The sequence below is a fragment of the Trichechus manatus genome, unplaced genomic scaffold (assembly GCF_000243295.1).
Source record: "Trichechus manatus latirostris isolate Lorelei unplaced genomic scaffold, TriManLat1.0 scaffold00142, whole genome shotgun sequence".
Taxonomy (NCBI): domain Eukaryota; kingdom Metazoa; phylum Chordata; class Mammalia; order Sirenia; family Trichechidae; genus Trichechus; species Trichechus manatus.
The window spans coordinates 5,441,747-5,469,565 of NW_004444078.1; the positions used below are offsets into that span (position 1 = coordinate 5,441,747).

At 35.8% G+C, this 27,819-nt stretch overlaps 1 protein-coding gene across 3 annotated transcripts in view; it reads left to right on the forward strand.

Moving 5' to 3' along the window:
- The first annotated feature begins 2,446 nt into the window (after positions 1-2,446).
- TFPI (tissue factor pathway inhibitor) overlaps positions 2,447-27,819 on the forward strand; it is a 58,562-nt gene continuing 33,189 nt past the window's right edge. For all 3 annotated transcript variants that reach the window (XM_023739896.1, XM_023739897.1, XM_023739898.1), the window contains exon 1: positions 2,447-2,560. The gene's annotated coding sequence lies outside the window, so the exon portion shown is untranslated. The remainder of the gene's footprint in view (positions 2,561-27,819) is intronic.

The window sequence follows — 27,819 nt, forward strand, 5'->3', positions numbered from 1 at the left end:
ACAGAGAAAACGCTATTCCCAATGAGATTGTAATCACAGGTATAGTAGGATTTACAACATGTATTTTGGGGGGACACAATTCAATCCGTAACAGTGCTCCACTTCTTTACCGCAGTCCAGTTTGAAAAGTAACCCTTATCTTGCTATGATAGTCTTCTCCCAGAGAAAGTAGGGAAAAAATAATAATAATAATAAAAGTAGAACCATAAAACTGCTCATAAAGCTCATAAAAATTCTACTCAGCTGTGGCATATTTATTTTCCCCCTGCTGGTAGTATTTTATTCTATTTGCCAAAGATAACAATATGGTAAAACCTGACATCAGTATGGAGAGAAATAGCCTCTTCTCAATGGTTACCAAGGTGGTACCCAGAAGGTAGGATAGCAAATATATGTAAACAAATAATATAGTCTACCACAGAGAGGAGTAGGAAAAAAAGCTAAATTTGCCCCTACTCACTTACATATATCTAATCATCACTACTTACTGATGAGATGGATCTTTTTTAAAAAATCTCCATTTAGAAGTTAAGAAAATTGAGGTACTGAATAGTTTAAGAAAAAATTGTTCAAAGAGAAATAAATCATGCAGATACTCTGACTCCAAACTCACACTTCATATATACCATAGACATCTCAACTATTGTTAAAATGTGCATAATCTTAAATTTTGCTACAAAAGAGGCAACTGGATTATAGCTGGTAGTATTTTCATTTAAAACTACATGATATGTTTTTCTATTTCTTTTTACCTTTTAACTCAGGCAATGAAAACCAAGAAGACAAAACAAAGGCTTCACATCAGTTGCTGTGTTGATGTTTCAACCCACAGTAGAGAAAATATTCTTGTAAGCTGTGATTTCAAAATGCAAAGACAATGATCTAAAGTGAGAACATATTTTTAATTCCAAAATATTGGCAATACTGTAACTGACAAGACTAAACTAACAGGAATACCTCTCAGCAAAGTACAGTGAGGAGAATAGGCAGCAAGTGGACCCGATGCATTTCCCAAAATACCAGGAAGATGTCTAAGCTCTCCCAAGTGTTCAGGCGCCCTGTTTTGTTGTTGTGTCCCATCAAGTCCATTCCAACCCAGTGGCCCTATAGGACACAGTAGAATTGTCCCATAGGGTTTCCTAGGCTGTAATCTTTACAGCAGCAGATCGCTGGGTCTTTTCTACCATGGAGCAGCTGGTGGATTCAAACCAGCAACCTTTCAATTAGTAGCTGCTCTTGGGAGAAGGAATTAACTGGGTGAGAGCTTTCTAAGGTAGTTGTGATAATCAAGTAAGATAATTTATATGCCAGGCACCTAAAAATTATTTAATAAATACTTAAAACACGCAAGAGGATAAGTTATCCTTTACACAGAGATCAAAAGAAAGAAAAAAGAAATATTGAAGGTACAAAGAGAATCTGAGATGGAGAAATAACAAGCTGATAGATTTTCTGATAAAATGGCTTCAGACTTAATGGCAAAGTAGATTCCTTCATGTTATTACATCTCTAGTAATCTTAGTCTGATATGACCACATTCCATTATGGAAATAGAGAGGCTTAACCTCAATTATAGGAACCCAGAGCAGGGCATGGCTGAATGGCAGCTTTAAAGACGATAATAACAACAACAGCAATGATGATGATAGTTAACATATATTGAAGGTTTGCTATGTGTTGGGCCTGTCCTAACAGCTTTATATGTATTCATCCCTTTAGTGCTCATATCAAATCCAGAAATACTTATTATCCCTATTTTTAAATAACAGTTTTAGGGAAAAAGAAACTGAAGCACAGTGAATTTGAATAACTTGGCCAAAGTTGCAAAGCTAGCAAGTAGTTGAGGCAGGGTTCAAAGCCTAGCATTCTGGAATTAAGAATATAGGATTTTACCTCCCTATTAAGAGGGACCTTCAGTAGTACTCAGAGATTTTTCCATAAATACAGACACTGTGGATAAAATAATTTGGAGAAAACAAAATGTAAAATAAAATGTTAATTTTATTAAGTAACTCTGTTATGATAAATATGTAATGTTTGAAGAAAAAAAAACTTTGAAAAAAAAGTGTTGCTGTTTTTGTTGTTTAACTGATTACCTAAAGAATCCTGGAAAGTAAAAGGATAATTATTCACAAATAGCAATGTCTGAAATCTTAGTGTAAGTTTTTTCTTTTGTCTATTTACTCCATAACAGAAAAGGCTTTTGAAGAGTTTGGCAAAATTAGCCTAAATACAGTCAGAGCTGGAGTGACCTAAACAGGAAGCCACGCTCTTCCCAACTACGGGTGATCTCTGAAACAGACTCTGAGGCTCCCTGTTTGCTCCAATAGACAGGAGCGACTTAGCTGTATAATTGTCAAATTCTCAACTTGCCCTTTCACTGCCACCAGGATCAGATTGCATTTCTCGCATTATTCACCACTCCCAGGCTTCTTGATCTGTTTAAGAGAAGAAGTAGAAAAGATACAGCCTCTCTTCAGTGCCTGGAAGGGAAAACAAAATAACTTCAACTCTGTTTTGAAAAAATTCTTTCCAAGAACTTTCTTCAGAGATTTTACTCGTGAGTACTTGGCAATATGCTTTCTAGCTCAGAGAAATAACCTTTATTGCTTTCTTCTGAGGGGCGGGCGTAGGGATGGGGTGGGTGAAAGCAGGGTGCCAAGAGGCAAAGACTAGTAAGGGAAGACCACTATCCCTCTAAAATGAGAATCAATAGTGCCCTGTAAACAAAGCAAACTTACACTGTAATGCAAAATTAAGTTCTCAGCATTTTGCATTTAATTCTTAAACAAAGAATCAGATTTGTGATTATGCTTATAAGACCATGAACAGTTTTTTAAGAAAATGATGAAATATACCCTTTTTTTTTTAATTTTAAGGTTGCAGTAACAATTACTCACTAATTGTGTCTGTTGATTGAAGTTTTTTTTGAAGAGTTGGCTTACCTTTAACTTTTATTTAGTAGTATATAAAGAAATATAATAAAGAGACCATCTAATAGCTATATGTTAGAAGAAATTTTTTTATTGCCATTAGTCAGTGACATTTAAAATGAAGTATAAACATTAGAGTTCTTTTAATCTAAATTAAAATCTTTAGGCCAGTATTATCTAACCTCTCTAGAGAAATATTTTAAAAGTCTCCAAAGACAAGTAAAAAGTAAAAAGACAAATGGTCAAACTCCTCTGTAGTACAATTATGTAAATTTAAGCCATAGATTCCATACTTACATGATATGCTGTCTGTCCTGGTTGCTCATGACACAATATTAATCATTGCTTCTGGTAGCAAAGGAGAGCCCATAATGTAATAGTGCACAATGATAGAACTATGATGAGACAAACATTTGTTTAATTATGAGAAAAGCTCATTTATATAAAAGAATTTCAAAAAAGCAAGGGCCAAGAACCAGTGCCATGTGTAAAAAAAAGAAAAGATAAGCAACAGCTACACTGTGACTCAGTGCTCTGGAAATTAGTCACAAAATGACTTTGTATAATACGTGATAACAAACAAAAAGGGCAGAACCCAAGCAGGAAACTAGAGCCCAGAGAGTCATGTTTCATGTGTATAACATACTGTTTATGTAAGAGGAAAAAGCCTGGGAAAATTTTGAGAAATTGTGAAGCTAACAAAATCCTTTTGTGGGAAATTTTCAGGATTCTTTTAAATTCATCATTCTACTGCATGATTATTTCAAGGCATACTACCCATACCACATCTAACCCTTAAACTAAAGAGTGAATAGTGTCTTTGAAAATTTATTGGAATAAGAAAGTTTAATTCAGGGCCTATTGTTGTTGTTAGGTGCCATGGAGCCGGTTCTGACTCATAGTGACCCTATGTACAACAGAACCAAACACTGCCTGGTCCTGTGCCATCTTCACAGTCGTTGCTATGTTTGAGCCCATTGTTGGAGCCACTGTGCCAGCCCATCTCATTGAGGGTCTTCTTCTCTTTCACTGACCTTCTACTTTACCAAGCATGATGTCCTTCTCTGGGCACTGGTCCTTCCTGATAACATGTCCAAAGTATGTGAGATCAAGTCTCGCCACCTCACTTCTAAGGAGCATTCTGGCTGTACTTCTTCCAAGACAGATTTGTTTGTTCTTCTGGCAGTCCATAGTATATTCCATATTCTTCTCCAATACCATAATTCAAAAGCATCAGTTCTTCTTTGGTCTTCCTTATTCATTGTCCAGCTTTCACATGCATATGAGGTGATTGAAAATACAGGTTAATAAAATTATAGACTTATTTATAGGCATCAACAGAGACTGAAAAATATTAATGTAAATACAGACAATTAACAATATAGACTTAAGGTACAATTTTAAATATTTGTGTTTAGTAATTGGAATGGTTATATTGGGGAACCAAATTAGTCATCTTCAGGTGACCATAGAATCTTGTTGGGAACGTTAATGACCTAAAACACTACTATTTAATTCTGTATTAGGCATGATGAATTGGACAAGTTTTTTGTTGTTGTTGTTTCGTTTTGTTTTTTAAGGTATCAATCTGATTATCAATAAATCACTTGTTTTACTGCCAATGCTTAGATGAAAACCCCTTTTGAAATATGGATCCTAGTCAAGTTGTTTGTGTTATTAATTGGTATTTGCTCAACTGATTATCAGTAACTCTATGCCTCGTATACTTGTTGAGTGTACAACTAATTCAATGAGAATTTTCTATTATAAAGTAATAAATTGTAAATTTTTTAAAATATATGAAATGGAAAATTGGTTTTTATATTAAACTACTCTTTCCACAACATTAATTTACTCCTTCCTCAAGAATTAAATTTTTAACCTTGGTTATCTACACTGTTCAAATTCAAGAGATAAGTAGGCAGGATGGCAAACTACTGGTGGAAAAAGGCCATGCTCAAAAGTCTTCATTTATTCCAGTACTAATCAAATAATAAATGTCTTTTAGATTCTTTAAGGCTGATTGATTTATTGAATTTAGTGTCACAAATTTTTAAGACAGATTTCAACTGGCATCTCTACATAATGAAGAAAAAATACAAAGTATCCTTACCAAAAAAAAGGCAAAGACAATATGAAAAATAAAAGGAAACAGCAATTTCAAAAAATCCTATTTCAGTATGTATTAGTATATTAAGATGATTAAAATGGGTTAATTATATCACCAATTTATTTTACTATGATCTATGAATTTATTACAATCCAACTCATCTATTCTCAATAAAGGTAGTCTTCAGGACCATTTTGGTTGTTGTTGCTTTGTTTACCATCTAAAGCATTTAACTTATTTGGGATATTTACCTTAAGGGGTTGCCGTTTTATTAAAAAAGAAAAATTTTAAATATGTTAACATCATGAGACTGTTTATAAAAATATAGCAGTGCTGTAATTCTTGCTGATTGTTACCATCTTCATTAAGAGAAATCTGTAGACATGAAATGACTTAAAATTCTTGTTTCTGGAATCTCAACAATATGAGTAAAAAGTGCAAGTTTATTCCAGAGAGTTCATTTCATGCTCGGGCATCTTTCTTGATTCTCTGAGATTCTCAGACTGTTTTCTTGGTGTGATATATCATATCCAGGGGCCCAATCTTCCAACTACCCTTTTCTGGATGTCTTTACTTCTCTAAGTGGCAGGTACCATGTAGAACCAGTACCTAAGATTCAACTACCAAAGGGCTGAGGACTACCTAGTCAACTCCACCTTTATTCTTTTCAAAACCAACAATAACAAAAATACTGGGCCCATATCATATTTGCTGTTTCATCTCTCTTTGGGCCTCACTTTGGGATTCTACATTCCCTCTTAGTTGGGATAAGCACATTTTAAAATTATTTTTTAAATAAAAGAATAAAAGGTCAGTATCATCCATAACAGAAATCCCAATGCCGCAATACTTCTATCCCAATTGTCCCATCTGGTGGGCCACAAATCTCTGGGGAGACTTAGAATGTTTGCAAGGAATTCTCCAATCAAAATGTGATGGTAACATTCTCTCTTGGACAAATAGACATATTTGTTGATTAGGGCAATTTCAACATCAGTGGTGTGAAAGTATCCAACAATATGACAGTGATAAATGTAAATAACATTTTTTATTACTATGTGTAGTGTGCTGACACTCTTAATCAGTACCACACCCTCAGGGCGTCCCCACCACCAGCCTCATTGTATATCACCTCCTGTTCTTTTGGCTTCATTGATTTTTCTCTATTGTTTTCCTATTTCATTAATTTCCATCCTAATTTTTATTATTTTCATTCTTCTGCTTCCTTTGTGTTTCACTTTCTCTCCCTCTTCTAGTTCCTTAAGATAAAACAAGAAGTCATTGATCTGAGACCTTTTATTTTTCTCTAATATAAGCATTTAATGTTATAAACTTATTTCAGCTTTAGCTGTGTTTTGATTATCTGTATTTTCATTTTCATTCATTTCAAAATATTTTCTAATTTTGCTTGTCATTTCAACATTGACTCATGGGTTATTTGTTGTTGTCGTTAGCTGCCTTTAGTTCGATTCCAACACATGGTAACCCCATGTGTGCAGAGTAGAACTGTTCCATAAGGTTTTCAAGGCTGTGACATTTCAGAAGCAGATCACTAGGCCTGTCTTTGAAGGCACCTCTGGGTGGGTTTGAACTCCCAACCTTTTGGCTAGTAGTTGAGTTCTTAACCATTTGTACCACCCGGAAAACCAATGGGCTATTTTAAAGTTTATTTAGCTTTCAGGTATTTGAGGATTTTCCAAATATCTTTGTTACTTATATCCAATTTAATTTGATTGAGGTCAGGTGACGTATTTTATATAGCTTGAGAAAGTTCTAATGCATTAAGACTTGTTTTATGGGCCTGAATACAGTTTAACTTGGTAAATGTTCTATATATACTTGAAAAGAATGTGTATCATGATATTGTATAATGAACTGTTTTAAAATTGTCAGTTAGATCAAGTTGATACATAGTATTGATCAAATTTTTTAGGTCTTTACTAAATCCTTTTGTCTATTTTTTATTGAATTTTGGGAGATTGTTGTTGAAATTTCTAACTATAATTCTGAATTTGACTATTTCCCCTTCCACTTCTCTCAGTTTTGCTTCATGTGTTTTTAATCTCTGTTATTAAGTGTATAAATACTTAAGATTGTTTTATACTCTTGATGAATTTTACCCTTTATCACTACAAAATGACCCTCTTTATCACTGATAATATCATTTGCTTTAAAATATAATTTGATATTAGTATAGCCATCCCTGGTGGCACAGTGGTTAAGACTGGCCACTAACCAAAAAGTCAACAGTTTGAATCTACTAGCTGCTCTTTGGAAACCATATGAGGCAGCTCGACTCTGTCCTATAGGGTCACCATAAGTAGGAATCGACTCAATGGCAATGGGTTTATAGCCATCCCAAGTTTCTTTAGATTAGTGTAAGCATGGTTTAAAATTTTCCATCTTTGTACATTTAGATTACTTGTCTGTTCATATATAAAGTGGGTTTCTTAGGCAACATATGGTTAAGTATTGTTTTTTGATCCAATCAGCCAACATTTGCCTTTTAATTGGGATATTTAGAACAGTTACATTTGGTGTAATAATTGATATGTTTGGGTTTGAAATTAACCATCTTCCAACTGGTGCTCTATTTGCTTTGTTTTTTGTTTTTTACTTACTTATGCCTTTTTTTTTTTATATTATTTTATTGCACTCGTTGGCTTATTAGCTATAATTCTTTGTTTAGTTATTTTAATGGTTGCTTTTGCATTTATAGTATATATCTTTAACTTATCTGCATCTATCTTCAAGTGATATTAAATCACTTCACTTATAGTATAAGAAACTTAAAACAGTTCACTTCCATTTTTCTTTTCCTGGCCTTTGTGCTATTGTTGTCATACGTTTTGTTTCCATATATATTATAAATCACACATTCTAATGTTACTATTTTTGTTTAGACAATTATCTTCTTAAATAAACTTTTAACTTTAGAATACTTTTAGATTTACAGAAAAGTTTCAAAGATAGTACAAAAAGTTGCCATATACCCAGGTCCTCCTGTTATTAATATCTTTCTTTAGTATGGCACACTTGCCACAACCGATGAACTGATAATCTTTTAAAAGAGATTTAAATTTTTAAATCTAGCATCTTCATTCCTTTGTATAGATCTACATTTCCAGTTGGTGCCATTTTCATTCTTCAGGTACTCTCTTTTCTCCTTCTCGGACTACAATTATATTCATATTAATAGGCTGCTTAAAGTTACCGTACAACTCCTCAATGCTCTGCTTATTATTTTTACCCTTTATGTTTCAATTTGCATAGTTTCTATTGTATGCCTTCAAGTTTACAATCTTTTCTTCTGTAATGTCTAATCTGTTTATAACCCCGTCCAGTGGATTCTTCATCTCAGGTACTGCAGTATCTGATATTTTTCATCTCTAGAAACTTAGATTGTTTCTCTATCTTTCATATCTCTACTTATCACACTCAGTATTCCTCTAGCTTCTTGAACATATGGACTATACTTAAAGTTCCAGTTTTAATATCCTTGTCTACTAACTCCCTTTTCTGTGTTATTTCTGGGTCCATTTTAATTGTTTGATTTTTTTCCCCTGATTTTGGGTGATACATTGCTGTGAGTCAGAATTGACTCGACATCAACAGGTTTGGTTTTTTTGTTTTGTTTTGTTTTTTGCTTGCCAAGTAATTTTGGTTTGGATGTCTGATATTGTGAATTTTACTTTGTTGGTTGCTGGATATATTGTATTACTATAAATATTCTTGAGCTCTATTCAATACAGTTAAATTACATGGAAACTGTTTTCTATTTTGGTATCTTGCTATTAAGCTTTGTTAGGCAGGACCAGAGCAATGTTTAATCTGTGGTTTATTTTTCCCCCACTACTAAGGCAAACAACCTTCTGAATACTCTACTTTTGATGCTCTAAAAATTGATATTTTTGCCACTTGGAAACAGAAATCTTTCTCCAGCGTATGTGTGCTCCTGGGCTTGTCTTCTCTAATCCTTTTGGGTGGTTCTTTACAGAGGCTTGGGTAGTTTCTTCATATGCATGCACTGATCAGTACTCAGCTGAGCCTTGAGGACCATCTGAAGATCTACAGATCTTTCTCTCTATATAGCTCTCTACTCCCTGGCATTCTGCCCTGCAAACTTGCCACCTTGGCCTCCCCAAACTCCCTGCTTTGTGTCATCAACTCAGGGAGATCACTGGGCACCTCCTGGGTTCCCTCTCCCTGCAGTTCAGCATGGAAACTCTAAGGGCAGTTTGCTGGAGCAAATGTAGGACTCAGCTCTTCTGTTTGTTGTCTCTGTGGCATCACTGCCCTTTGCTGCCTGAAAGGCAATTAGTTAAAAACCAGTTTCATATATTGTGTCTGCTTTTTCAGTTTTTTCAACTGGGAGGGTAAATCCAGTCCATGGTAGTCCATCATGGTTAGAAGTGGAAGGGCTATTTTAATGATCGATGCAATAAATGAACACAAATAGAAAGATAAATTTTAAGGGCACATAGCCTGTAGCTCATTAGCTTGCCTGGATAAGATTAAACACACATTTATTGCCTGTTATATCCAGGAATTATGTTAAGTGAGTACATACATTGATATACATTTACGTATTTTTACAATGCAGAACTCAAATTTCCATGTTTTCACAAAATAGTTATTTCTTCTCAGACAAACAATGTATTTGTTTCATTATGTTTTTCTGATAGCAGTAGTTGTGTGGGCAGCTAATGTCTCATTCACTTCTATTTTGGATGACAAATGAGCTTTACATGCTCAAAACCAATCAAGTTATCACTTGTTCAGCAGGCACTTCAAAAATATGAGTGCTCAGTGTTATTTACCTACAGCCTCCAGAATTTTCTGAAGAATTAAAGATTGCTCTTTATGAGCATTTCCTTTCACAATTTCTCATATTTATCTTTCCTTCCCTGATTCCTGGTTACTTACTTCCACATGTAGCAAGCTGGAGAAAGTTAATACACAGCAGAAATTTCAACTTTCTCTTTTAATAAAAGGAAGCACAGCATCAGGTGCATCTTGCTCAATTATTTATACCACCTTAGGTAAATGACAAATACTATAGACATAATTTATATTTTAACATTGGAATTTGGTTTGATATGTATGTAGGGATATGAACATTATTCAAGTTCTTATGTATCTGACTTGAATTCTGTGGTCTTAATATTATTCAGCAAAACTATTCAGTCTATGAGAAAAGGAAACAGGTACAAAATACAAAAATCACTATGACACTCAAATTTGGGTGTTAATGCAGGTTTTCAAAAAATTATGATAGTCAATTTATCTTAGAAACTCCCAGGTCTTCCTATTAATACCAATAATTTTATTCTGGTTTTAGATTTGCCCAGATTAAGATCATTTCATGGGCTTTTTTTTTTCTTTTTTTTTAAAGACAATTGCAGAAGAATATATCAGCTCAGGAAAGATGTTTAATCAGGAGAAACTTAGACTAGCTTCGATTCACATGGCAAGAGAGCTCTTTTTTCTATATGTGGCCACCTCTGGCTGAAACTCTTAAAGCCTTTCAAATTTGCAATCATGAATTTTACTAAGAAAAGTGAAAAATTCCTGAGGTATCTATGTTTGCCGTGTAACTATTGTGTCAACGTTACTCTCCCCATCACCACATTCTGTATTATTAATTTCTTACTCAGAAGACATAGAGATACAAGTGATCTCCAATCCTCGCTTATAGGCATTTGTCTTAGTCATCTAGTGCTGCTGCTGTAACAGAAATACCACAAATGGATGGCTTTAACGAAAAGATTTTATTTCTTCATAGTAAAGTAGGCTACAAGTCCAAATTCAGGATGTCAGCTCCAGGGGAAGGCTTTCTCTCTCTGTTGGCCTTCTCATCAATGTTCCCCCCAGACTAGGAGCTTCTCTGCACAGGGACCCTGGGTCCAAAGGACACGTTCTGCTCCTAGCACTGCTTTCTTGGTGGTATGAGGCCCCCTGTTCCTCTCCTCACTTACTAATACAACTGCTGCCCATCTTCCCTCATTAACATCATAGAGGCAGGATTTACAACATATAAGAAAGTCACACAATACTGGGACTCATGGCCCACCCAAACTGATACACACATTTTTGGGGGGACATAATTCAATCCATGACAGTGCTGAAGGCCTGACCTGTAAGAATATAGGTGTGTCGGAGTCCATGGATTTTTTCGAGAATGTGTGTGAAAAATATCTGTGCATGTGGGTATTTACATTCTGGGAGAGAGTCCATAGCTTTTGTTAGATCCCCCAGGAGCCTGCACATCACCATGAGAGATGTATATCTAAGACATGATTAAGTATCTAAGAAAAACAAAATATAGAGTTAGAAACAAAAAGTGTCCAGCAATAATATGTCCTAAAGAAGGTGACATAAATATTTCAAAGTCACATAAGCTTCACATTGAATGAGGGGGTGAGGCAGAAGATATTTTAGGGACAAAACTCTTTAAGAAAAGAAGAGGCTTTATCTTTTTGAGAAAGCAAGAAAGATATTAAATCATTTTACTATCTCTTTCAGTTTTATCATGACATTTGAATATGTACTCTCAATTTTTAATACCCACTATATCTTTCAGTTTTTTTATGACATTTGAATAAGCACACTTAATTTTTAATGTCTTCAAAGCTGAGTATCCACTATAATTATGATATATTAGATCCTTTGCAATATCCAAAAATTGTAAAATGTGCTATATTTTCATCATTTATAAATTAACCTAATTATTAGGACTTGAAGTAGCTTACAAAGAAATCAAACTTTTGGTCTCCATTTTCAAGAAAATTATAATCAAGAGAATTAGAGAACATTTAGCCAGAAAACACTGTCTGATTCCTGGTTATATGATTATGTGTGAAGTAGAAGTGGGATAGGAAAATAAGGAGTGGCAATTTAGACTAACATAATGCTCCCAAATTAGTAGAAGTTTTTAAAAATGTATTTGTTATTTCTAATCAAGCTCCATGGTTTAACCAAGTTAAGTACTCAACATGAGGAACTAAGAGAAAAAGAGAAGTATTTATTGTATGCTGTGAATAAAAAAGGAAATGACACCAATTGATGGTCATTCCCTGGTCCAGTACATTTTAATATCTGAATGGAAGTGGCTGAAGTTCAACATGTTAATGGCTCCTAGAGGACCATGACTCAGCCCCCCAGAGCTTCAAGTTCCTTTACAACAATGACTGGTGATTCAGAGAATTTAAACTCAGGATGTTATCTGAACAGATGGGTATAGTCACCAACAGCTGCAGTCCCAATCTTGAACCAAGCTCACACCCTTCATAGGACCCCACTCCCAGATTCTTTCCACTAGAGTACAGTCATAAATCCAGGGGCTTGTCACCCCAAGATTTATTTTCACTAGCAGAGTTATTTTCAGTGAGAGGAGTGAGAAAATCAGTTAGTATTGCTTCATCATGTTTAATATACTTAGGGATAAAATCTTTATTTAATATTAGGAACCATAACATTTTTCTAGTCAGGAAGCAAGTTATCTGATTCACCATACATCTGAAAGCAAAAGGTTCTAATAATTCAACCTCAGCCATCCTGAGCTTGAATTTTCTCTTTTCCAAATGACAATAATATTGTAATGTTTTGTAGGCTATTCCCATACATAGAGTAACACTTCACTCTTTTTTTCTCATACCACATGGTGAGACAGTCAGAAGCAGAAAGCTAGGAAATCTCTAATATATTTGCCTAAGCAGAGTCAAAATCAGGGATGGAAAGAGACTTACAGGGGAAATTAGGAAATTGACCTGGCTTTAGCTATTGATCCATTAAATAATAAAAGGTAATATCAATTTGAATTACATGTTATGGATCAAGGTTCTGATTTAAAGCCTGTTAGGAAGATCTTCCACCACTCGTCGGTTTGTCTTCCTGTGGTGACCTGCATGTTCCTGTGATGCTGGAAGCTATGCCACCGGTATTTCAAATGCCAGCAGGGTCACCTGTGGTGGACAGTTTCCATGTCCACCAAGAACCTGTGAATGTGACCTTATTTGGAAATAGGGTCTTTGTAGATGTAATCAAGTTAAGACGAAGTCATACTAGATTAGGATGAGCCCAAAATCCAGTAAGACTGATGTCCTTATAAGAAAAGAGAGATTTAGACATAGAGGTAGAAACACACAGGGAGAACATCATGTGATGATGGAGGCAGAAGTTGGAGTGATGCAGTGGCAAGCCAAGGAACACCAAGGATTGCTGGCAATATGAAACAAATTCTCCCTGAGACTCCAGAAGGAACCAAACTTGCTGATACCGTGATTTTGGACTTCCAGGCACCAGAATTCTGAGAGAATAAACTTCTGTGTTTTAAGCCCTTCAGTTTGTGGTAATCTGTTAAAGCAGCCCCGGGAAACTAATACAAGGGCCTACCATGTGCACTGCTGTACCATGAAAACCTGCCTTCCCTGCATCTCTTTGTGCTCATCTGTTTATTTTGGTTTTATGTATGAAATAGAGCTATCTCCCTTAGATGAGGCCTCTGTGATTTTATGTGCAAACCTCTTTATCCTTCCTTTTGTTCTTTATCTTTACATGTTTGCATTTTCCCGATTCTTAACTTTCTAATTCTCTTTTTAACTCTTTCACCTTCGCTAATGGCAGAAAAATGTAAAACTACACCCACTGCAGAAAGTTTTTCCTCAAATGTACTCTCTTACTTTTCAGCACAGATTTATAAAATACCATAAATTGCTGTTTCACTTGCCTTCTGATCCCCTCCCCAGCTCACCAACTGCTACGTCCACCATGCTGACAAATCCTCTTTTGCAAGATTACTGATGATGCCTTTGTCATTTGATTTATCCATGTTTTTTAGCCCTTGTCTTAATTAAACCCTCTGAGCGTGTAACCTTGTTGGCTTGTGACAACTTGAAGTATTCACTTCCCTTAGAGTCTGTGTTATTACAGTTTTCCAGATTTTCTATGTTTCATATTTGATCTGTGTGTGTGATGTTATGAAATAGAATATAGAGTATATATATATGATAATGAGTCTGGAGATCTTTATAATTGCTTGGTTGGGTTACTTTGTGCTTGAAAATCTGAAGTGCGTTGAACCGTGTCATTATTTAATTCTGTCCCTTAAATGTCCCTCATTTTTTTCATTAAAGGTTAATTCTAACCTTTTAGGAAAATTTATTATGTGAGTGCAGTTCTCCATCCATTCAGCTTCCACATGTAAAACTTCTCACACATTTTACTCACTCTTTGTCCTAATTTATCATGTTTTCTTTCCATGATTTCAAAGGTTTTTAAGATTTCACTATACTTAAAATGCATCTCCAGATAATAACCCTTCCCAGTTTACAACTCTCATATTATTCATGGCACTAATCCCCTTATACTTCTTTGGTTTTGATTATTGTATGATAATATTTGGTTTTGATTATCAACATATTTGGTTTTGATTATTGTATGATATGATTTATTGGTACATTGTGTTTGTCCATCTTATTTTGCAATTTTATACAGAGAAGGGTCACTATCTAACCCCTTTTGTTTAGTACCAAACTAAACTCAAATCGTTAAGGGTTATTGATGAGGAAGATGATGCACTGGTGTTGGTGATGTTGAAGACGTTCAGTATTTCTGTGAATATGGCCAATGATTCAAACTCTGCTTTTTTTAATTTGAGGATAAACTAAACTCAGTTTTTCACACTTATTGCCTCTTCCTTTTTTTTTTTTTTTTTTCCTGTTGCCTGATTTTGGGTCACTGATAATTTATTATTCTGAAAAATAAAATGGAGCAATTTCCTCTAACTCACAACTACTTTCATTAAAACTTGAGGCTCTACTCTGGAGGTATTTGCTACATCTGTAGAAAAATCCCAAATGTTACAGTGTGCAAATTTTTGATGACTGCTCATTTACCTAAAGTTTAGTGGTAAATGTTACATAGTTTGAAGGCCCTTAGAATATTCATTATACAAAGGTTATGATACAAAATTACAAAAAAATCTCCAATTTTTAAACAAAACTTCTGAGTAATTTCATAGTTATTTAGCCCACACAACTACCTGGCTGAGAAAAAAGTATTCCTCAATTTCAGGTAACAAGAATTGACTTATATGGATGTACCTTCTGCTCTGTAACATGTGAATAGATGTGATTACAGTTGAGAACTGAAGGTAGCGAAAGGGGTAGGTAGAGGGCTTGCTTTACCCTCCAAGTCTTTCCTTCTTTTTATGAGCTAAAACAGACAATTTCTTATTAGAAGTCTTACAGACAATAATTAGTTTCCCAGGACGGATATTCCCTCCTAGGAAACAACAACAAAAAAGAAACCAAGGAAAAACATATAATTTGGTGAAGCAGATACTAACTGTCCTTATGTAGGTGAATTCTACATTTCCTATAAGAGTGTGCTAGGCCATGGCCATTTCTGCCTCAAGCTTAATAATGTAGCAAAAATGGAACATGAGTGTGTTGCTGTGAAGGAAGGAAGGAATTGGCTTTCATGTTAGTAACTAGACTCTAGGGCTGATGCATCTCCTGCCCCAGTTTAATGATAAAAGGGCAGATTACCCTAAGTTTTAAGAAAAATTTACCAATGAAGTTTAGAAACAACTTCTTGAAAAAGCAGAGTGGTATAAACAAGCTATATCCACAAAATCACAGGTATCCTTAACTAGAGAGGATCCATTTCAAGTAGTGATCACAAAGCAAAGCCAACGTAAACTAAATCTGAATCAACATTATTGCCCTCTCTCATACCTGGATCTGTTCTTTGAAGGTTGCCTTCCGTAAGCAGTTAAACAGGCTTTATTTTATTTATTTATTTATTTATTTTCACCAGCTGCCCTATCAGTAAGGAGCCCTGATGGCTCAGTGGTTAAAGTGTTCGATTGCTTACCAAAAGGTGAGCAGTTCGAAACCACCAGTGGCTTCGCAGGAGAAAGATGTGGCAGTCTGCTTCCATAAAGATGTACAGTCTTGGAAACCCTATGGAGTCACTATGAGTGGAAATCGACTGGACAGCAGTGGGTTTGGGATTGGGTGGCCTACAAATATAAATTTTACTTATAACTGCGTACACTCAGAGTTCAAAAACTGACTTAGGAACATGATTTGGAACATGGTTCCCACTGTAAGTTGGTGACTGCCTTTTCAAATCCTTACTGACTATTTTTATAATAATAAATGACACTAATAAATCCACAGATTAATGTGCAAATTTATGTTCACTAAGATTTAAATTTTCTTTAACCACCAGTATTTTAAAAAATCTGACAGTGTAGAATAATGATTATAGGCATGTTCTTCAGAGTCAGGGATACCTACTTTGCCACTTACTTACAAGCTATTTTCTTAGACAATTTATTTTATCATTTTAAAGCACTGTTTCTTTCATTCATCAAATGAGGATAAAATACCATAATTTTAGGGTGAGTGTGAGATATAAGTGAGAAAAATAAAATAGTAAAGATTTAGTAGTGGAAACTGCTATTTGCATTATTATTGTTATTATCAAAATGACATTAATTTAACCATCTCTGTGGTGATGAAATGGCTTAAAAGTAGGCATTTAGGGAGAAAATCTAAACAAAGACTTAAATCTACAATATGAAAATTAATCTAAATAATTCAATAGTTGACTATAACTACGAATTTTAAATGGGGCTCAAATGAAATGAAATAGGAATACACTCTTTTCAACTCTGGTTTCAGCCTTTTTTTTTAATGTGTGTATATGTGGTTTCCACTTCCTTTAAATGTACTAGGATAAAAGAGAAAATATAATACTTGACAGATTTTTAAGTCCCTATTTTAGATGTGCCCTTGTTTAGGCTTGTTCTAATCTATTTCGTCAGGCTTTGACTGCTGGGTGAACTTCTTTGCTTAGTCCCCAGTGTAAGGGGAAAACCCTCAGGTTCCCTGTGTTACAATTTATGCCCTTCTCTAATGTGGTTAGCTAAAATTTGGGCCAAAAGCCAACTTCTTATGTATATATGAAAATAGCAATGTGAAAACATTTTTACAGTAATAAATACAGTCACTTAAAACTGAAATATAGAGTGTAAACCAGGAATTAAAAACATTTAGGCAAGTCACTGAATCAAAAATTATAATAATGATCACAGTAAAAACTTACAATGAATTATACTTGTGCAATTAGCAGATTAGAAAAACTGATTTTTATCCTATAGTTCCCTTGGTGATATTACCTAACCATTTTCTCAAGTCACAAAAATAGGTGGTATTTCAAAGAGAAAGAAACATATAGAGATGTAAGTAATTAATATATTTGTAGCTCATATTTTACTGAATTGGACTTTGGTCTCTGTTCCCTAAATCTTGTTCATTTTAAGGAGGCTCTAGAATAATATAATTTAGGATTTAGTCCTTCTTTTCTCACTTATTTGTAATTTAATCACATGATGCTAGAAAATAAGTTGCTTGTCATTGCTAATATACATTCAGGATACCTGCCTTGTCGGCTGCATAGTATTCTCATCAGGACACAGTGACCTAATAGGTAAGAAACTACCTTAAAAATAGTAAATCATTACAAAAAATGTATGTACTTCTAACATAATTTCTTAAGTGAAGTATATGTACTGTACAGTCAGAATGTCATGATATTTGATCTTAATATTAAGCTTAAACCATTGATTCCAAAATGATGATTATAGTGATGACTCAATGCCCCAGGAATGTGGGACCCTGGGGATAGTTAATAAAGAGATAAAGAGGCCAGTACTGACTTGTTAGGATTTGGAATGTGGCAAATGCACAGTTGCACAGCCTTAGGCCTCCCTTGGGCAATTGCCCAAACATTTGCATTCCCACAATGAATTTATTCAGAAAATATCCTTTCCATGAGAAAAATCCAGCTCTCAAGCCTCTCACTAAGATTATGCAAGTTCAGTAACCTTCCATTCTGGAACAAGAGTTAGAAGTCTACTGGGAAATGTATTTAAGCCACTACCAGACTCTAGTCATTGTGACTGTTTGGGAATTTCCAGCCAAGAATACTACTTATAATAAGTGGACTTCAAAACTTAAAAGAGAAAAACAAAAGCTATTTGTTCGTTTTTCAGTTAGAATCCTCCTAGGGTCTTTTGTCTCCCTCTCTCCCCTCTACCTCCCAGTTTTATACTGATGTCTCCTTTCTGCATTCATTGTCCTTGGTGTTGGTGTGCTACAAACCCACCCTAAATGAGAAACAGCCAACACATGAATCAAAGACAAAAACAGGCAGTCAGGTTTTAGTGGGCAGAAGGGTAGACCCCATGAAGATCAGTCAAACTGAGTGGATGTAAGTAATAAACACCAAGAGAATAACAACATTAGCCACTGCTGAGCAGAAAATTAGGAGTATTCTCCAGGTTATTTCTTTCTCTATTCTGGTTGTCATGTTTTGTCTCTCTCATCGTCTTTGTATCCTGTAAATAAAGAAGTAGTCAAAATGAAATTTGTTTCTTTTAAACATAGCAAAGTACTTATTGAACTTAGAAATTAATAGTAAAACTTTATAAAAATAAAGGATACCTTATTAATTACCTAGCACCCAGATTGTGGTTTCTAATGCCAGTCTCCAACTAAAGAAACCAGGACTCCTCTGATAAATTGCTAATTCTAGAACTGGGGCTGGAAATATACAAGATGATCCTAGGGCATCTTGCAGTATCAGAAAGTAAAGCTTGTTGTTGTACTGTGTCATCCAGTCGATTCTGACTCATATCGACCCTGTAGGACAGAATAGAATTGCCCCCATAGGGTTTCCTAGACTATAGCTTTTATGGGAGCACGTCACCAGGTCTTTTCTCCCATGGAGTGGATGGTGGGTTAGAACTGCCGACCTTTCGGTTAGCAGCCAAGAGCCTAACCGTTGTGCTACCAGGGCTCCTCAGAAAGTAACCAAATCTGTCAAGTAGATTCTGACTCATAGCAACCCTACAGGACAGAGTAGAACTTCCCATAGGGTTTCCAAGGAGCAGCTGGTGGATTAGAACTGCCGATCTTTTGGTTAGCAGTTGAGCTCTTAACCACTAAAAGCAATGCTCAAAAAACAACCGCACACACACATTGATGGGGGTATGTCAAATGATCACAGAAACCAACTGAAAGGGCTCCCCATAGCCAAAGCTGGAACAATTTGAACAAAAAATAAAAATAAAAGAGTATTAGATTGTAACCCAAAGTATAAAATAAACACCCATACTGATATAAATAAGTAGTTGAATAATGGATGGGGAAGAGAAACAAATCTTCTATGTAGAGGAATTCCAAAAAATTTATGTAGATGCTTGTCTTACTACTGCCATAACACAAATGCCATAAAAGGGTGGCTTAACAGAATAGATATTTGTTTTCTCACAGTTTAGGAGACTAGAAGTTCGAATTCAGGGCACTGGAGAAGGAACCCCGGTGGCTCAGTGGTTAATTGCTCCACTGGTTACAGAAAGGTTGGCAGTTTGAACCCACCAGGCACTACGAGGGAGAAAGATGTGGCATTCTGCTTCTGTAAAGATTTATAGCCTTGGAAACCCAGTGTCCTATAGAGTCATTATGAATTAGAGTCGATTCCATGGCAATGGGTTTTATTTTCTTGGTTTTTTAGTTCTAGGGGAATGCTCTCCCTCCGTAGGCTATGGGAGAAGATCTTTGTCTCAGTTTCTGTTCCTCATTTCCTTGGCAGTCTTCACATAGTGTCTATCTTTCCCATTTTGTGCTTGTTTGTCTCTGTCTCTGTGTTCCTCCTTGTAACTCAGCAACAATTAGGTTTAGGACACACCGTACACTGATGGGGCCTCATTAACACAAAGAATACCCTGTTCTCGAATGGAATTACATTGACAAATATAGGGGCTACGATTACAACACATATTTTGTAATTTTTGTTGTGAGGTGCCCTTAAGTCGGTTCTGACTCATAGCAACGCTATGTACAACAGAACCAAACACTGCCCAGTCCTGTGCCATTCTCAGGATCCTTGTTATGTTTGAGTCCATTGTTGCAGCCACGGTGTCAATCCATCTCATTGAGGGTCTTCCTCTTTTTTGCTGACCCTGTACTTTACCAAGCATGATGTCCTTCTCCACGGACACTTCTAAGGAGCATTCTGGCTGTACTTCTTCCAAGACAGATTTGTTCGTTCTTTTGGCAGTCCATGGTATATTCAAAATTCTTCGCCAACACCATAATTAAAAGGCATCAATTCTTCTTTGGTCTTCCTTATTCATTGTCCAGCTTTCCTATGCATGTGAGGCAATTGAAAACACTGTGGCTTGGATCAGGCCCACCTTAGTCCTTAAAGTAACACCTTTGCATTCTAACACTTTAAAAAGGTCTTTTGCAGTGGATTTGCCCAATGCAACATGTCATCTGATTTCCTAACTGCTGCTTCCATGGGTGTTGATTGTGGATCCAAGTAAAATGAAGTCCTTGACAATTTCAATCTTTTCTCTGTTTATCATGATGCTGCTTATTGGTCCAGTTGAGAGGATTTTTGTTTTCTTTATGTTGAGGTGTAATTCATACTGAAGGCTATAGTCTTTGATCTTCATCAGTAAGTGTTTTAAGCCCACTTCACTTTCGGCAAGCAAGGTTGGCTCATCTGCATAATGCAGGTTGTTAAGGAGTCTTCCTTCAATCATGATGCCCTGTTCTTCTTCATACAGTCCAGCTTCTCGGATTATTTGCTCAGCGTACAGATTGAATAAACCTGTTGCTGTCGAGTTGACACTGACTCTTATCAACCCTATAAGACAGAGTAGAACTGCCCCATAGGTTTCCCAAGAGCAGCTGGTGGATTCGAACTCCTTATCCTTTGTTTAGTAGACAATCTCTTAACCTCTGCCCTGTCAGGGCTCCGAAGACTGAATAAGTATTGTGAAAGGATACAACCTTGACACACAACTTTCCTGACTTTAAACCATGCAGTATCCCCTTGTTCTCTTCGAATGGCTGCCTCTTGATCTATGTACAGTTTCCTCATGAGCACAATTAAGTGTTCTGCAATTCCCATTCTTCACAATGTTATCCATAATTTATTATGATCCACGAGGTCAAATGCCTTTGCATAGTCAATGAAACAACAGATAAGCATCTTTGTGGTATCGCTGCTTTCAGCCAGGATCCATCTGACATCAGCAGTGATATCCCTGGTTCCATGTCCTCTTCTGAATCTGGCTTGAATTTCTGGCAGTTCCCTATCCATGTAGTGCTACAACTGCTTTTGATTGATCTTCAGAAAATTTTACTTGTGTGTGATATTAATATTTTTCAATGATTTTCACATTTGGTTGGATCACTTTCCTTGGAATATGCCTAAATATGGATCTCTTCCAGTCGGTTGGCCACGTAGCTGTCTTCCAAATTTCTTGGCATAAACAAGTGAGCACTTCCAGTGCTGCACCCGTTTGTTGAAACATCTCAACTGGTATTCCATCAATTCCTGGAGCCTTGTTTTTCACCAATGCCTTCAGTGTAGCTTGACTTCTTCCTTCAGTACCATCAGTTCTTCATAATATGCTACCTCCTGAAATGCTTGAAAGTCAACCAATTTTTTTTTTGGTATGGTGACTCTGTATATTCCTTCCATCTTCGTTTGATGCTTTCTGCATTGTTTAATATTTTCCCCATAGAATCCTTCAATATTGCAACTCTAAGTCTTGAATTTTTTTCTTCAGTTCTTTCAGCTTGAGAAATGCTGAGCGAGTTCTTCCCTTTTGGTTTTCTAACTCCAGGTCTTTGCACATTTCATTATAATACTTTACTTTGTCTTCTCGAGCCACCCTTTGAAATCTTCTGTTCGACTCTTTATTGTTTCTGCCATTAGCTCTAGCTACTCCACGTTCAAGAGCAAGTTTCAGAGTCTCTTCTGACATCCACTTTGGTCTTCTCTTTCTTTCCTGTCTTTTTAATGACCTCTTGCTTTCTTCTTGTATGATGCCTTTAATGTCATTCCACAGCTCTTCTGGTCTTCTGTCATTAGTGTTCAATGCGTTAAATGTAATCTTGAGTTGGTCTCTAAATTCAGGTAGGATATACTTAAGGTTGTACTTTGACTCCCTTGGACTTTTCTAATTTTCTTCAGCTTCAACTTGAACTTGCATATGAGCAATTGATGGTCTGTTGTGCAGTTGGCCCCTGGCCTTGTTCTGACTGATGATATTTAGCTTTTCCATTGGCTCTTTCCACAGATGTAGTCAATTTGATTCCTGTGTATTCCATCTGGCAAGGTCCACGTGTATACTTGCTTCATGTTGTCAAAAAAAGGTATTGCAATGAAGAAGTCATTGGTCTTGCAAAATTCTATTATTTGATCTCCAGCACTGTTTCATCACCAAGGCCATATTTTCCAACTACCAATTCCTTCCTCTTTGTTTCCAACTTTCGCATTCCAATCACCAGTAATTATCAATGCATCCTGATTCGATTAATTTCAGACTGAAGAAATTGGCAAAAATCTTCAGTTTCTTCATCTTTTGCCTTAGTGGTTGGTGCATAAATTTGAATAATAGTGGTTTTTAATGGTCTTCCTTGTTGGCATATGGATATTATCCTATCACTGACAGCATTGTAGTTCAGGATAGATCTTGAAATGTTCTTTTTTGACAATGAATGCAACGCCATTCCTCTTCAATTTTTCATTTCTGGCATAGTAATCCAACTGTCCAATTCAAAATGGCCAATACAGTCTATTTCAACTCACTAATGCCTAGGATATCAATGTTTATGCGTTCCATTTCATTTTTGACAATTTCCAATTTTTCTAGGTTCATACTTCATACATTCCACGTTCCAATTATTAATAGATGTTTGCAGCTGTTTCTTCTCATTTTGAGTCATGCCACATCAGCAAATGAAGGTCCCAAAAGCTTGACCCCATTCATATCATTAAAGTCGACTCTAGTTTGAGGAGGCAGCTCTTCCCCAGTCATATTTTGAGGGCCTTCCTACCTGAGGTGCTCATCAGCCAGAAGATCAAGGTCGACATCAATAGTCATAAATCATATTGATAGTATGTATTCTTGATATCATGTGATGAAAATTTTGATATTATCTGATTTAAATTGTACTTTTACATCTGTGAACTTCTTCCTCAAAACCATTATCCCAGTCTAGTTGTGAGAAAAATATCAAATGAATTCCAATATAGGGTCATTCTACAAATGCGTGATCTTTACTTTTTAAGACTTTCAAAGTCACCAAAAACAAGGAAAGCCTGAGAAATTGTATCAGACAGTGTTCGACTGCTATTCATAACGTTTTCACTGGCTAATTTTTTTCAGAAGTAGACTGCAAGCTCCTTCTTCCTAGTCTGTCTTAGTCTTGAAGCTCAGCTGAAACCTGTCCACCATGGGTGGTCCTGCTGGTATTTGAATACCCGTGGCATAGCTTTCAGCATCACAGGAACACGCAGGCCCCCACAGTACAACAAACTGACAGACACATGGAGACACATATTTTGGGAGGATGCAATTCAATCTATAATAATACTCCACTCTCAAGCAAAAGGAGCATAGCATGGACTGCACATAGTTACTTACTTCCAAAGAATACAGTATGTGGGGGCAGTAACTTTATAGTGGAGAAATCTGACAACCACCTCAGGCAGAAAATCAAGGTCAACATCAATAGTCATAAATCATATTGATAGTGTGTATTCTTGATATTATGTGATAAAAATTTTGATATAATGTGATAAAAATTATACTTTTACATCTGTGATCTTCTTTCCCAAAACCATTATCCTAGTCTAGTTATGAGAAAAATATCAAACAAATTCCAGTGTAGGGTCATCCTACAAAATGCCTGATTATTACTCTTCAGGACTGTCAGAGTCACCAAAAACAAGCAAAGCCTGAGAAACTGTCACAGCCAAGAGGAGCTTAAGGATTTATGACAACTAAATGTACTGTGGTATCCTGGATAAGATCCTGGGAAAGGAAAAAAGGGCATTAAGCGAACACTAAGAAATTTGTAATAAATTATTGACTTTAGTTACTAATAATGTAACAATATTGTCATACTAATGTTAGATTTTAACAGTAGGAAAACTGGGTGCAGGGTGTATACTCTGTACTATCTGCTCTATTTTTCAGTAAATCTTAAAATTGTTCCAAAACCTAAAGCCTGTTTAAAAAAAAAAAAAAAATCCCACAATGGAATTTGAGATAAATTGCTGCTTTACACCAAAAGGTATTATTTCCTTAAGAGAATTCTCTAAACATTTACTCTGCAACAATAATCCCCCAAAGGATTGTTTCATTTTTGTTGTTTTGGGTTTTTTGTATTTGTTTGATTTTATATATCTATATGTCAATGGATTCAATGCTCCAAAAAAAATGAACATAGATTTTTCTTTTTTTTTGTAATTTTATTTTGCTTACTTTTCAAGAAAGGCAGAGAAGAGGGGCAGTATTCTCTGACTTCTTCAATTCTCTATAATACCTTCTTATTTAAAGTTAGCTGCATTAAAAATTATTGAGTTACATATTTTTCTTTAACAACTTTGAAGATATTAGTCTCCCGAAAGTCTCATGTCATAGACTATTATTGAGAAGTGTTTTAAGACCAACCCCCTTTTCATTCTACTCATTGTTTATAATTTATTTTTTACCTGAATGCAATATAATTCTTTATCTCTCTTTCAATTCCAATAATTTCTTAAAGCTCTGTCTTGGTTTCTTGCCAAGTGGTATTCAAAGTGAGTGTCTCAATTTATAATCTCACCAACAATGTGAAGATCCACATCCTTGCCAACACTTGATATTGTGAGATTTTATTAATTTTAGCTTTTCTTATGGGTGGAATATACTATCTTACAATAGCTTTAATTTGTATTTCCCTGATAACTAATAATGTTAAGCACTTTTTCATATGCTCTTTGGCCACAAATATATATTTTTTTAGTAAGTGGCTGATAAGTCTTTTACCCATTTTAATTGTGTATTAATTTATAATTCTTTATATATTTTCAATATAGAATTGTCAGATATATGAAATTCAAATATTTTCTCTGAAAGGTAGCTTGCCTTTTCAGTGTCTTAATGATGCTTAACTTGATGAACAAAAGTTCTTGCTTTAAATGAAATCCAGTTCATCCAATTTATTTTATATTTGGTGCTTTCTATATTCTCTTTAAAAAATAGTGGTCAATTTTATCATGAACATATTTCCTATGATTTTTTCTACAAGATTGAGTGTTTTATCTTTCACATTTATGTCTTTGAACTCCCTAAAATCAATTTTTGTGTAAAATAGGAGTGAGGTAATACATATTTTTCATGGAGCCAGCTATTTAGGACACTAGAATGTAAAAAGATAAAGGGGTGTTAGAAGTGGGATAATCAATGCACAGCTTATGTTTGTTGTTTTGATCACTTTGCAATGTAACCTAATAATGCATTTTGATATTTAAAAAACAAGGAAGTTAATCGTATGCAATTAGGAAAGGTCACTCGAGTTGATCTCCACAAATCATAGTTTTAGCAGTGCCATACTAAATTGTACCTTTTTTTCAGTGAGATGCCCAAATCAGTCTTTTACTGTTCTGAGATATTGAATCATTTAGTGCTTTTGGTCACATCTGAGAGCAAACATTGTGGAGAATCTGAAAGAACACTAAAATAGCTTTCTAATGATTTAAATTCAAGTTCTAGATCGGCCTGGTGGTTCAGTGGTTAAAGTTCTCAGCTGCTAACCAAAAGGTCAGTGGTTCAAACCCACAAGCTGCTCCGCAGGAGAAAGATATGGCAGTCTGCTTCCGTAAACATTACAGCCTTGGAAACTCTATGAGGCAGTTCCACTCTGTCTTATAGGGTCTCTGTGAGTAGGAATCAATTCAACGTCAGTGGGTTTGGTTTGGGGGGATTTCTAGATTGGCCATTAATTAGCTATGGCTTTTTGTAGTACACACTCATAGTTTTTTACGCCCTATACTCTTCACTTCTTCTAAAAGCAACAATCTCCTCCTTCTGGGAGCTACACTTGCCCATTTCCCAAACATTAAGAATTGCAATGTTTACATTTTCCTATTCCTCCTTCCTGAGTGGTTTAAAACCAAAACCAAATCCATTGCTATCAAGTCGATTCTGACTCATAGTGACCTATAGGACAGAGTAGAATTGCTCCATAGGGTTTCCAAGGCTGTAATCTTTACGGAAGCAGACTACCACATCTTTCTCCCACTGACTGGTTTAGAAACTACCATATTCATGCTTGTTTCCCATGGTTCTCCACTTGAAAGGTATTGCTGCATAGATGGGCATCTGTTCCACATTGAAACTATCAGTGCTGTTCTCAAGCTATTTGAGCCTGGTCCATAAAGAGAAGTAGCCACTCTATTCTGGTGGCTGAATTTTTAAGCTGTAAAGCCCAGAAAATGTCATTGACCATGTATCTGGCTACGTGGAGAAAGCTGGGCTGTACTGAGAGAGAAAAAGTTTTATTTAAGTAGTATAAGATCAATGAGAGACACTTGGTGATGTTCAACTCCCTGGCTGCAGTTGTTTCTGAGATCCAACTGCAAATATTCCTGTCCAGTCCTAGATTGTTCCACCTACTCTAGAATGAGTACGCTGATGATCTGATCCTTGCAGCCAACAAGAGTCTGAACTACTAAATTTGGGCCAGACTCCAGGTTCCCATGTTTAAAGAAAGAAACATGAAGGATTTAGAGCCCTAAATCTCATCTAGTTTTCAACCGGCATCCAATCTCAGCCATCTCCCTAAGCTATGTGATAAAAACATGCTGCATTTTTTCACTCAAAATATAATTGGATTGTATGTCTCAAAGAGTCAAATGTTAATAGAAGAGTCTCTGGAAAATACTTTAAAAAAATAAAACATAGACTAGAACTTTAGTTGATAGAATTTCAAAATCATATATACTATATATACATACAACCACATATATCATAAACAGTAGTATATATGATATGTATATATTTATATATGTGTATATGGGGCCCTGGTGTTGCAGTGGTTAAGTGTTTGGCAGCTAACCAAAGGGTCAGCAGTTCTAAACCAAACCAGCCATTCCTTGGAAACCCTATGAGGTAGTTCTACTCTGCCCTTTAGGGTCACTATGAGTCAGAATCAACTTCAAGGCAATGAGTTTTTATATGCATATGTATTTGTAGTACTGTGGTGGACCGATGTTGCTATGATGCTGGAAGCTATGCCACCAGAATTTAAAATACCAGCAGAGTTACCCATGCTGGATAGGTTTCAGCAGAGCTGCCAGACTGAGACAGACTAGGATGAAAGGCCTGGTAATCTACTTCTGAAAATTAGCCAATGAAAACCTCATGGATCACAAGAGAACATTGTCCAACTGGCTTGCTTTGGACACTTCACCAGGAGGAATCAAACACTGGAGGAGGATATCATATTTGGTGAAGTAAAGGGCCAGCAAGGACGACCTGCGGTGAGATGGATTAGCACAGTAGCCACAATGATGAACGTGAACATGCAGGGGATTGTGAGGATGACACAGGACTGGGAGACATTTTGTTTTTTGTACATAAGGTCACCATGAGTCAGAGTCAACTCAATAGCAGTGATAGAACAATCAATATATATTTGTGGATTAAAACAGTTTATGATATGTTCCCTGAGACCATGGTCCCCACAGCCCTCAGCCCAGTAATTTGGTCGGGGAACATCTGGCTCAATTGGCATAACAGTTTATAGATAAATGTTCTACATTCTACTTTGGTGAGTAGCATCTGTGGTCTTAAAAGCTTGTGAGTGGCCATCTAAGATACTCCACTGGTCTCACCCCATCTGGAGCAAG